The sequence below is a fragment of the Corythoichthys intestinalis genome, chromosome 2, assembly GCF_030265065.1.
Source record: "Corythoichthys intestinalis isolate RoL2023-P3 chromosome 2, ASM3026506v1, whole genome shotgun sequence".
Lineage (NCBI taxonomy): Eukaryota > Metazoa > Chordata > Actinopteri > Syngnathiformes > Syngnathidae > Corythoichthys > Corythoichthys intestinalis.
In genome coordinates this window covers 33,392,315-33,405,846 of record NC_080396.1, presented here as the reverse complement: position 1 = coordinate 33,405,846, position 13,532 = coordinate 33,392,315, and positions in this window count along the sequence as shown.

Sequence of the window (13,532 nt, the reverse complement as noted above, 5' to 3'; positions counted from 1 at the left end):
TGGAAGCTATTGATGGTAGGGTTGTTGGTAGTGTGGTTCTTCACAGCAGATTCCTGCCACAGCAACAAAAAAAGTTCAATATCATGTCATAATGTGATAAATTAACTTGCATCTGCATTAGATAAACAAATATTTAGATAAAGGAAAATGAAGTAACTTTTTATAGTTCAGGTCACTTGTTGATACTTGTATCCTCGTTACTATTTTCTAAAAACCTAGCTTTGTTTATGTTTTTTTTATTTTATTTATTTTTTTATTTTTTAACATAAGCATAGAGGAGCTAGTAACAATAATTTGACAATATATGACAATAAAAGGATCCCACATGAACCGGAACGTGATAAATTGTCGCATTTAAATATCTAACTTTGTATGTTAAAATGTGAAACATGTAACATGTAAACACATTAAATGATAGAAGCTAAAATTTATGATTTTTTAAATTAAAGTAGCCCACAGAACATCAAAGTTCAAAATTTAGAAAATTATAATGAGCGACTTATCACATTAAACTATTTGAACCTATTACCATTATGTGTGAAAATAATTGTGTTGTAAAAATGTATATAAATATATAATATTTAGAATAATAAAATGTGAAGTTTAGTGCGTTTAATAATGAAACCTTTTATGTTAAAATGTAAAACTTGTCACATTAAAATGTTTTAACATACAGAATACTGTATTTTATCATACACATATATTACATAGATATGAAATCTGTTGATTTGTATAGGTCGTTGGTCAATGATATAGCATGGTTTCACAATTTTGCCATAAATGGCTGGCATTGGAAAAGAAACGTAATGACTTTAGACGCGTTGTAACACTAAATTATTGGTGGACTCTTTTTAAATCCAAAATAAAACACAAAAACTATTATCAAAATGAAGCAAAAAAAAGTTTACTTGAAGGAAATGTGTGCTGTGTGGATAAACAGCTCAATCCTCCACATTTCTCCACATGCGATGATTAAGTTTTTCTTTATCTGTGTCTGGCATGTACAATACTGGCAAGGTTTTTGAACCTGTAACGACTTTTCATCATGATGCGTGCAGAGGTCGAGCACACATTCCCAGCTAGCGAAGGAGTGAAGTAAGCAGCAAGACGCTGAAGGCAACACAGCGTTAACCCCAGAAGCTTTGGATGAGACACCTGGGTGCAGGAGAGATTTACCCCTTCGGGAGCAGGAAGCAAAATATTAATAAACTGTTGAGTTTTTGTGCAGAATGAGCGGGGAAAAAAAAAAAAAAAAAAAGCTGCTCATATGAGTCGAAATAACGAGAAATCATAAGCCTTACAGGCTACAGCCAGGTTTGTAGGAATTTTCTAGACCATTTAGTCAACTACAAAACAATTAGAAACAGCCAGTACATCAATATTATTTTGTTTTATTTTTTTTCTCTACTTGGAATTGATTCAAGTAGTCGACTGGTTGCCGAGTATGTTGGTTAATTCTTATCAAGATTTGGTGTTTGTAATTGATGAATTGACGTACCGTAATTATACATTGCAGTCCGAAATTATATCGGGTTATTTTGATGCACTGTACATGGCGTTACACTTATTTGTCAACTAGTCAACTAATTGAATTGATTATACCTGATCAACGATTAAAACTAGACTAATCGGTAGTCGTGTTTCGGAGAGAGTCAGTACACACAACACTGGGTTACTTCGATGTTCTCTATTAGAGTTTGATTCAATTTGTCAACTTGTCACTTGTGACGTTCAAAGCTGAAAGTCAATGAATTGCTAATTATTTGTTAGAGATAACCAGAACGTTGAAGGTAGCTGAATTTGTTGTTCTCGTGTAGGGCTTAAGCCAAATAGTCAACTAGTTACTAGTTGACCTCAAAACTCTTTCGTGATGAGTAATAGTGAGTCAGTTTGACGACATATCAATGTTTGAAGCTTGAAGTGGACTAATTGGTAGTCACATGTAGGATACAACCAGTTCGAAGAACATTCGCTTATTATCATATTCTCCACTAGGCGGTGAGCCGATTCTTTGGGTAGTCAATTAATTCATTAGACTATTCCTCCTCAACGATAAAAGCTTGAAGTCGAAAAATTGATTGATGGTGACGTGTTTTCAGCATTTTTTCTTTCACCAGAAGATTATCCACTTACCTGACAATTATGGACCAGAAAAACGTCGGACAGAAAAGGCAAAGTCTTCAAATCTCCATGTAGGGCCACAACTATTAAGGTAAACTGCTTGTGAATGTGAATATGGCTGGCTGGTGTTATTCCAGTTGTTATTACTCTTTAAATATTCATACCGGCGGAACCACGGGGACATCCGGCGAGGAGCAAGGGCCGTGGAGCGAAGTGTAACTTCATCGCAAAATATTTGTCAAATACATAGCTATTGACTGATGACCAAAGTTAGACCTGGAATGATAAGAGTGGATTGAATGGATTATAATGGCTTGATTTCATCATGTTATGCAGGCCATTATTTTAGATGCATTATTCAATTAAATGCTCATGACATTGTCTCTACTGTTAAGTATGTGTGTTGTTACTTGACTCTTTTCACTTGACCTGCTCTACCAACCGATCCACAGCCAGCCAGCGGGAGTAAGAATGTTATTAGTGGGTTGAAATCATGTAGCACAAACATAGTTTGTCTCTGTTAGGTCAACGCACATTGCTTCCGTCTCTTCTCTGAAAATGTTAGAGCAGGGGTCGGGAACCTATGGCTCGCGAGCCAGATCTGGCTCTTTTGACGGCTGCAAGCGGGGTTGTCGTATTCTGTTGTCGAAAAGAGCGGCTAATTTTAGAAACCCTTTTGAGAAGATGGCTAAAAGAAAAAAAGACGAGGAGTCATAGACTTCATAATGTATTGACGGGACACGGGGTGCGCGGCCGATTCATTGGGGGCCTATCTCCCTCAAAGCTGACCGAGTGTAAACAAAAAGCTTTTTCCGTTGAAAATTTTTGTAAATAATTGCTTAAATCCCTGACTTCTTTATAGATATGGACGTAAAACAGTATCGATTCTTGGTTAAAAGCAGAAAAAACGTGCAGTTAGCAGTTATTTTACGTAAATATTGCGAAGTATAATGCCAATGCTGTAGCGGCTAATTTCTCCCATTGATTTTTTAAACATTTCAAAATACATGCATGGTACGAAAAATATAATGATTACCTTGAATCCTCGAACAAATCACTCCTGAGACAATCCTTCTTGTTTGTATGCGGTACAGCTTTCGTACTTTTTCAACCTAAATCCGGCGTTGGATCCCTGCATGTGTTGACTAACTGCGACCGACTGCAAATAACTGAAGCGGACTGTAGGACAGCCCCCTACTTGAAGGCGTTGTGCAGTGGCTGACGGGCGTGACCCATCAATACAGTTATGAAGTCTATGAAGGAGTATCGTACTATTAAGCAGGAATGGACAGAGGAATTTGCCTTTGTGGGGAATTTTTGAAGACTCTTTGGATAAAGACAAGATAATTAAATGGATAAAAGATATGCGTCTATCGGCAAGAACTTTTCACGACCGTACCATCATGATGTCAAATCAAATTGAGGCAGTGCAAGTGTAGGACATTAATGCGGCACCGTTTTTTCTCTCGCTATGGATGGGTCAACAGACGTAAGCAATTTATCCTAGTTCAGCGTGATTGCAAGGTTTTGACTGTGAAATGGACAACAAGACGGGAGGATTTTTTCAAGTCCTTTACTGAATTCGCTAAAGAAAAGAATTATCGATGGATAAACTTGTTTCAATGTGCACTGATAGTGCTTCGTGCGTGGTGGGGGAAAACAGGGTTCGTGGCACTTCGTGAACATGAAAAGAGACGCATTCTAAGTTTCTCACTGCCTGCATGAAGTTTAACCCCACCAAGTATCAACCAGACTACAAAGCCATCAGCAAAACCATGCAGCACCAGAAGTCGCATTAATGATAAGAAATACTCATCATTGATTAGCAAGAGCATAACAATGTTATTAACATAATTCAGAGACTTATTTGTACTTAGGTGTTGAAATTACATAAAATGCACACATTACTTGTATTTTTAGTTTTAAACATATTGTACGGCTCTCACAAAATTGCATTTAAAAATATGTGGTGTTCATGGCTCTCTCAGCCAGAAGGTTCTCAACCCCTGTGTTAAACGCTCAGCATTGACCATCTCGCCATGGAGACTACGAGGAATTTTAATTGCAATTAAACACTCTCTGTCATAATTAGTCTCACTTTTCCGAGCCAAAAAAAAACAATATTGTTGAATTGGAAAAACAAACAAAATATTAACATCAACCAATGGCTAAATCTACGGTAATCATTGAATATATAACAGAGAAAATATCTGCCAAACAGACAAATAAAATGGACAACTACGAACAACAGTGGGAAACAGTTACTAGAATGATGAACATAGAATAAGGATTCTCTCTCGCCAGCGAAGTCATGCCACAACAATAATAAAAATGTATAAATAAATTGATATATGCGTGGTGTCCCGGCAACTCGTATGCATCCTTTTACAGCTGATAACTGGACATGTTTACACCTGAACTGCATTTTCACACTCTCAGTAGCATTTGGTAAATAATTTTCTTCCTTCAAAGTTTAGTCAGTCAATGGGTTCAATCTACAAAGAAACCCATAGACAATTTGGTTGGGTTTGCTGGGGAATGTATGCATTTTTTCTGGGACACCCTATATATAACAACAATGAACATATAACATATATATATAACATATATAACAACGAACAATTAAGGAACTATGTTTAAATAATACACTTTACTGGTCCTTGGCATACAGCTAAGGGTGTTTGATAAACCACTTCTTCTGTCAGCTTCACAGGTGGAGTTTGTTGGCGTCTTGCCCTGTGCTGTCCCGTCGCCGGTCCCGGCCCCGGGGTTTTTCGGCTTGAGCTTGTTTGGTCGCATCTGGTCGTGCGTGGGTCCCGTGGGCGCACGGTGGTCTCGCAGGCGGGTGGGGGTGCTGCGCAGGTGCTGCCCCGGTGCCGCAGCCCTTCCCTGGCTGACTGGGGTGGGATGGAGTGTGGTGGGGAATGGGGGGTGGGTGCGGCGGCCACAGTTCCCTCCCGGGTCGGCCGGAGCAGCGTCTCCATCTCCCGGGTACCGGGGAGGTGCTCCCTGGTGTCATACCGCGCACCCTTCCTGGCCCGGGGGTGGGTTGGAGGGTTTGCGCCTCCGTCTCCTTGGTCTGTCTCCTGCCTCTCTGGACCGCGGCGGCTGCCGCTGCCCTCCTGCAATTGGGGTCATCGGCGGAGCCTCTTGGAGCCCGTGGGGCCTTGGATGGCGTTTGCTGTCCCTTGCCGGTAGAGTAGACGTCCCTTGGTCTCCGGCGCTTGGCGTAGCGCCTGTTCGGGGTGTGGGGCGTGTTCTTGGGCGGCGGGGGGAGGGTTGGGCGGTTGCAGGTGCGCCGGGGGTGGTCTGGGGTGCGGGTTGATCATGGTCCTGGCGTTTTTCCCGCCCTACCGCCGGTGGTTTTGGTTGCGGGAGCCTGCCTCTTAATTCACGTACTCCTCACTCTGCAATGTAAATATCTTTCACACTGGCACCTACATACTCATTCATTCCTCCGGAGAGAGTTGGAACGGGGCCATACAGTCCCGGCCCGGCTCCCCCTCTGATTTTAATGCATCACACACCCAAGTTTTGGCATGGATGGGACCTGAGGTGGTGCTCATGGTTAATTCCTCACGGCAGGCCTCGCCATTCCTGCACCTTTTTTAATGCACCACACACATCATACTCCATGGGAGAGCTCCGGCAAAGGGTGGCGGGATGGGCGGCTGGGTAGAAATTCCATGCAGCCTGCGGTCCCACTGCCCCAAGCAGAGCATACACTGCACTACCCTCCCCACACAATCCCATCACGGTGCTGGGTAATGGCTGTCAGCTGGGAACCTGGCAGCCACAGTAATAGGGTGGTAGGTAGGTCCCACACTTTTTCTCTGGGGGTCCCGTGGCTTGCTGTGCCGGTTGGGGGGCTACGGCTGTGGCCTGTGGGCCGGGTGGGCGGACGGGGTTGAGGGTGGGCGTGGGGCTGGTGGTGCGTCCTCTCTTCCCATGCCTGGGGGCCTGTTGATGGGAGCGCAGGTGGTCCGCCGGGCCTGGATCCTGGGGGGGTGACGATGGCTCCTTTGCTGGGCTGCGGGAGGAGGGATAAAAAGTTCCAAACAATTTAATCTAATAATGTGGGTTTGTTTTGAGCATGTAAATGTGTTGGCATAAAAGTACTAACGGTTCAGCACATTCACTTCCACTGACGGAGATAAACGTCTAATCCTTTTTAAAAGTGGGAGGGGTGGTGAATGGTCACTTACAGCCCCCCTCCCCCTCCAGACCTCAGTTCAAATTAAATGGACGTCTATCGCAACGATGGCAGTGAATTAGTTAACTGCCTTTCTGACTAAAATTAAATACGTTGCGTCTAATGCTTTTCCCATAAAGCACAGTCCAACTTACCTTTTGTGAGGCAGCATAAAGCAAGCACATGAAAACGCAAATGCCCTCCTGTCTATCATCCTTGCAGCGCTGCAAACCAATCACAAAGATTTTTTCTGACCTGCACACCACCGATTTCTGTCTGAAAAAGGTTCATGCACTACTGATTCAATGGACCTCTCCCTGAATGCTTCTGACGGCGGCTCTCTGAAAAGCAAGCCTGACTTTTTTTCCTGAGCCTATAGTGTTCAGAGATAGTGCCTAATTCTCAGATGATAGTTACAGATATGTCACGCATGCAGCATGTTTTTACAAACAATACATATAAAGACTATTCAAAGAGTGGACAACATCAAACCATGTTTTCAAGTAATTATGGCAGCACTCTGGGTTTTACCCTTAACGGCTGTCTGCCTCTGTGCTTGTAAATGGCATGCCTACAAAATAAGGTGTTAGTTGCTTCTTCCAGAGGGCGGCTAAGCACAGTGAAAATGTCAATAAATCGTTGTGTTTTGCTCAGGGTGGGACCATTGAAAATGTCTCTGGAAGAACTATGGAGCCAGGATGGTTCTAGTCTATTTAGATTCTCTCTCAGCAGTGCCACAGTCTTGTTATTATAAACATCACTTAAGGCATTTTTTTATACCCACAAAAAAAAAAAAAAGACAGAAATGACATTTTAAGATGATATTCAGATTACAACAACAACAACAACAACATGCCTGGGGTTACAATTCTGTTGGATGTGTATGACGTAACACTGTGAAAATCATCCTGGAGCAATGCTTTTCGAACGATGAAAAAGTAGAAGATGGTGAAGAACAGTGGTTCTCTGACATTTTACATCAAGTACGTACTACTATTAATATAGCTCTCTGAGTGCCACAGTCAGGATCAACAGTAACTAATGGGTACACTGACAGAGAAATTTGCTGCCATGACGCTCTCCCATTCAATGTGAATTAAACATCTAGCGCTGTCAAAGGTAGTAAAGCATGAGTGTTCACTGCCAATCCTCTCATTTCCAGTAATTTGGCAGCCAATGAGTTCAAAAGTGTTAGTGTGGTAGGCCACAATGTTCTGAAAAATGGCAGAAACTTTACTGTATTTATTTTTATAAGGATCCGTTTGACTATTAACACTGCACTTAACTTTTTTGGGGGTAAATGTAATGCAACGTAATGTAATGATTCAAATGTGTGTCAGCAATTTGCAAATTCCAAACGTTTGGCAAAAAACACAGATTCAAGAGCTGCAACACGATTGCAAAATGACCACAACAGAAATAAAAGAAGAAGTAAAGTAGATAAGTTACGATTTGAAATACATTCGGGTAGATATCGCTTGGTTACCATATCGACTTAGGTATTTCAGAAGTACTCATCTAGTAGCGATCATTGTATGATATTGGCCGCTAAATTCATCATCCAGTAGTGACGTTTGCTACTGACACTAACCAGTCAAAAGTAAATGTGCGCTGCTTATTTCCGTTGTAATGCTTGGAATGGAAGAGTGTGGGTACACACTTCCATTGTAAGCCTTTCAATGAAAGTAAGTACTGTAGATACACTTATTCCCATATGATTGTTCATTTTACTTGGTCTTTTCATTTCCATATTGTTTGTGTTATTCACTAGGTGTCTGGAAGAAGTGGGAGCCTTTCTCCTAAGGCTATTGTAAACAGATAATAACATATAGAACCTGCCCAGTAACTTTCCACTTTCTTGTGAGCCACTTAAAGCGTTAACATGTCGGCTGGAGTCCACCTGCTAACTCGCATTTTGAAAATAATGAAAAGGGTAGGTGGGAAGGTCAAATCCGAATCTTCTGGAAGGCACCTTGAGGCACTCTAGGAGCATAGGTCCAGGTCAGCCTGTTTTTAATTGTTCATTAGTGATTATTTTCTTTCCTTTTGTTTCTGATTAATATGTCATTATCTTCTGTTAATTTAGGGAATAATAATTGTTAAAAGAGAAAATCAGCTTTTTTCTTCTTCATTACAACCTTATGTCTGACTGACTAATTTTAACGGCTAACGTCACACAACTATGTCTGCTGGATGGCTAGTTCTGAAAAGCATAAGGAAGAGATGGTCATATAGCGATCAACCAGAGTGTAAGTCTGCTTCCAATGTAAGTCTACTTCTGCTGTTGTCATTTAGCATTCGTGTTTTGGCATTCGTGTTTCTTTTTTTTTTTTTTTTTTTTTTTTTTTTTTTTTTTTTTTTTTTTTTTGCAAATCGTTTGGAATTTGCTAAATCCTTAACACTTCTCACCCACAGTATATTAAGTAAGTTCTTCCTTATTCATTTTCAAAGACAACGTTCCAAAACATTTAATGGGAATATATTGCGTATGAAGTTGAATACAACTAAACTGTACTTGATAATGCACTGTTGAAGAATTAAAGACAGTTCGAGCATTTAAACTCAAACAGTATTTTGCTACACTAGAGGGAGCTTGCATAATACTGATGGTACCACATTTTGAGAACCACTGATATAGAAAACCTTAGGCATTACTTGGGGGACCACCTGTCCGGTTTTAGGACGGACACTCAGCCTTTTCAGTGATGTGTCCGGCATCCGGCCCAACCCATCAGCCAGACGCTATTTGTCCAACTTTTGAAGAAAATGGGCTGCGGTTCAGTTTATGTGACGCAACTCAGCCCCACGGTTGTCACAACTAGCCTACAATTAGACAAGAGTGGCTTCAGTTAAAAATGTCCTATATCATTAGTTCAATAAAATGTAAACAAAGCTTCACATGTGGCAATCTGACGACATCATCATCACATCAGATTGTACAACAGTGCTGGCGAACATTTTTTAACATTGAATGGACGAAAGAGCATGATTTCCTCGCCAAAAGCAGCCGAGATTCGTTCCACGGTTTCTGCACTCTGTGCCGGTGTAGTGTGGACGTGAGGAGCAGGGGCAAAACATCCGTAGAACGTCACATCGAGAGCGCGCAACATAAAATAACTAGGCGAGCAGCAAGTGCGACGACAGTGAAAACATTTTTTTAAAAAACCCTCAGTGCCTTACAAAGGGTCAGGGGCGCCGTATAGGGGTGAAAAGTGAGACTGATTCTCAGGGCCCATGCCCTGATGGGGGCCCACAAAGAAAATTTGAAAATTAGGTAATCGTTTGCAAATTTAAATATTAATCATTAGCATTTTAACAGGAATAAAACAAAGGGTTTCGTTTTATTGTTTTGTTTTGGCAAAAAGTAAACACCCAGAGAGCATATTTATTGCCAGCCCCAACCCCAAATTTTCATTAAATGTTTTGGTCCGCTCTTCCTTCGATCAGACCGGGAGCATAGCGGTTCACATTTACACCACTCAATGACTCGAAGTGCGCGCAGCGCAGTACTGCAGAAATGTTTTCAAAACAAAAATCGGGTTTTCAAAAGAGGAAAGAAAAGAAAGCAAAGCAGGAGATGGGTAGAAAAGGCCAACAGGATGTGACCAACTACTTCACAAAGGAAGGTTGGTGTCTTTTTGGTATCCTACAGATGTTGAAAGTTGGTGTGGAAATGTTCTTTTTTAAAATCAACTTGAATCCACTTTGTCAAGAATTTTTTAAATTTGGTTTATCATCAATTGAATTTAGTTTTTTAAAGAGGGACCTCACTTCGGAGCTGTAATCTATAGTGGAGATCGCAAATTTCCAGATGAGGCTAAGCCTACTCCATAATGAAATACTATAATTGTTTGCTAGCTAGTGTTTGCTCCACTTTTAGCTTACATTTAATCAGTACAGCAGGCAAATCTTTAGCAATCTCTTCATACTAAAACAGTTGTATACTGTACACTGTAATGTATACTGTAGTATAGTTAGGTTCAAACAAAACATTTATTCCAAGTCATTTATTATGGTATTTGCTTTTGAGAATATTTCTAATAAAAATATATTTAGATAGTAAAAGATGGCCTTCAGTACATTTCTTATAGATGATATCAGTCTATTCATTATTGCTCTATACGCTGTATGTTTACTTAAATATTAGACCTGTCAAACAATTAAAATTTCTAATCGAGTTAATCACAGCTTAAAAATTAATTAATCGTAATTAATCGCAATTCAAACCATCTTTAAAATATGCCATATTTTTCTGTAAATTATTGGTGGAATGGAAAGATAAGACCCAAGAGAGATATATACATACAACATACTGTACATAAGTACTGTATTTGTTTATTATAACAATAAATCCACAAATGGCATTATTAACATTCTTTCTGTTAAAGTGATCCACGGATAGAAAGACTTGTAGTTCTTAAAAGATAAATGTTATAGTTACAAGTTATAGTAATTTTAAATTAAAACCCCTCTTCATGTTTTCGTTTTAATAAAATTTGTAAAATTTTCAATCAAAAGTAGAGTTAATATAATAAGAATAAAAATAACAATAATAAGAATAGAGTGACCAAAGTCTGAGTAAGTTGCCAGTTCATGCCAGTTCACTTTGCATTGTTGTTTAACTGTGTGAGAATAGGGCCTCATTACTACAGACTGAAGTGCTTTTCTTTTTGTGAACATTATTTTTTTTGAGAGATAGGAATATTATTTTTGTTGTGCTTTCACTAAATGACACTTATGTTTGTTGTTAAGGAGTTGCCGAAGCTTATGCCGATAAACGGCGCGGTCCAAAGAACGCCTGTGCCCACTCGCCTTTATAACATATATATATACAGTATATCTGTCCATATCTTACCCAAAATACAACAAGAGACACATAATTGCCGCTAAAAGAAAGAAAACTTACAGAAATATGCGTGAAGCACAAATAGCACAATGTAACAGCATAAACGTCTCACAACTACTAATTCTCCCACTCGTAGAAGGAATAACATTAGTATGGAATGGTGCTGCCCCCAAGCGGCCGGTGGCATTCTCTTTAGTCTTAATGTCCATAAACAGCGTCATTGTAAATTGTTTGAGGCAATGCGTGAGCGGGTCATTCAGTGCATGCGTTAATTGCGTCAAATATTTTAACGTGATTAATTTAAAAAAACAACTAATGCCCGTTAACGCGATAATTTTGACAGCCCTATTAAATATATTTTCATCTTAAATCAACGCAGAAAATGTACAAATTAGTGTGTAAAGATTCACCAGAATGCAAGAAATCACGTACTTGATACTCTAAATGTGTGTGTGTGTGTTTGTCCCGGCACTGGTGGTGGGGCACAAAATCCCTGGCAGCGCCCCTGCAAAGGGTTCACTTCTTTTGAGCAGTTCAATGCTCACATTTTTTATACACAAAAAAATTATTGTTCTTAAGAATTATGTCTGTTACAAATGTTCCTTGTTAATACAGCTTTTCTGCCAAAATATCCTACACTGCCAAAAGTCTACTAATGGCGAATATGACACCCTAAGTACTCATCTTTCATCTTGTTTTGTTTAGATGCATACAGGAAGAACGTACTTAAAATGCCTTGAGAAAATACTTAAACACAATAATATCAAAGATGGTTTAAATACACTACGTGACTGATGTGGTCAACAAATAAACACTTTGCCTTAAAGCTACAATAAAACACAATGTTAAAAGCTATGAGAGGACAACACACGGCAAAAGTATTTTGAGGCAATAGAAAGGTAAAAAAAGACTTAATAAAAAACAAAATAATAAGTACTCGCTGCTTTTAACTGAGGTGCGCATTTGTGCGCAAGCGCAATGTACCTTGGTAGACATTTCGCCGTGCAGGATACCATTTCAAAATAAAGATTTGTTCTTGGGCATGTTGCAATTTGAAAACATGATACTGTAAACTAAATAAAGTGTCAAAAAAGTTTGACCTTTATGGGTATTTTTTACTATTTAGATACAGAAATGCACCGCAAATCTGATGTTTTTATTTTATTTTTTTTCATTAGTATGTCCTCCATTTTGACCTTATTGAAGTGGTTACCCTATAAATCACCCTCACATGCACAAAATTTTTGAAGTACTCAAGGGGGAAAATGCTTATATGCAATACCACACCATCTATAAGTTAGTCACTAGTCACAGTACTGCCTTTCTCGGGAATCATTTGCATTTTCATTGGCCGTTTTTTGTTTTCTCAAGCCTTCCACAAAGGTCAATAGGAAACGGTTGCTGTCTACTTTATCTGCATGAAGCGACTTTCGAGTTCAGCCAAGTAAGAAATAAGATTACGTTGAATGAAGGAAGTGTGAAAATCTGGCCTTTGAATCACTTTTAGTGGAGTATTAACATCTAAGTGGGTAAAATCAATACAAATAAGTCTTAAGTGGGATATTTTTCAATTTGCCTGGGTCCCACCCCTAATGCTGAACAGATATCGAGCTTTTACACCTTTCACATCGTTGATCTTAACATTTAATAGCTTCTCTTCAGGATATTAATCTGATCCGTTTTTGTGGATAAGAAGTAAAGCAGCGAAACAACTCATTAGCTTGCTGGGCACAGACCTTTCCGCACTTGAGGTGTGCTCTGTGAAAAACAGAAAAAAAGCAGAAAAAACGCTATGCATGCTTAATTTCTGAGAATGCAAATGTTTTCCATTACATCCCGAGTCTAACATTGACATTTACCCAGAGCGACGCTATTTGATCTTGAGTCAAATGTCATTGCATGCACATTATGAAATATTCAAATTAACAAAGAACTGTTCAATGGTTCAATGTTGAGGATTCCTTATTTTTGTCCCACTGCTGATGACAGTCTGCACAGATGTTTTTACCTTCTGGCTCCAAGCTGGGCCGTTCCAGCCCAATAAGCATCCCAATGCCTCCAGAGATCTGCGACCGTTTTACACTATTGGCAAGCAGGTGCGAGACATTGAACACAATGGAAGGCGTTTATCCGTGGCCTTTCCAAATGTCATTGACAGTTATCTGCGTTAATATTTACAATCGTCCCAAGCTTGATGTGCATTTCTTGTATTCAAGATAAGGAAACATCATGCTGGGAGATTACAGTGCCTTTGAAGCATTTGAAAAGAGATGAAAATCTGATGAGATCAATCATTCCAGTTGCCTTCATTGAGCGATCCCGCTAAAGACCATTGGCTCCCACTCCAACATCACATCACAAAGCCAACAATTC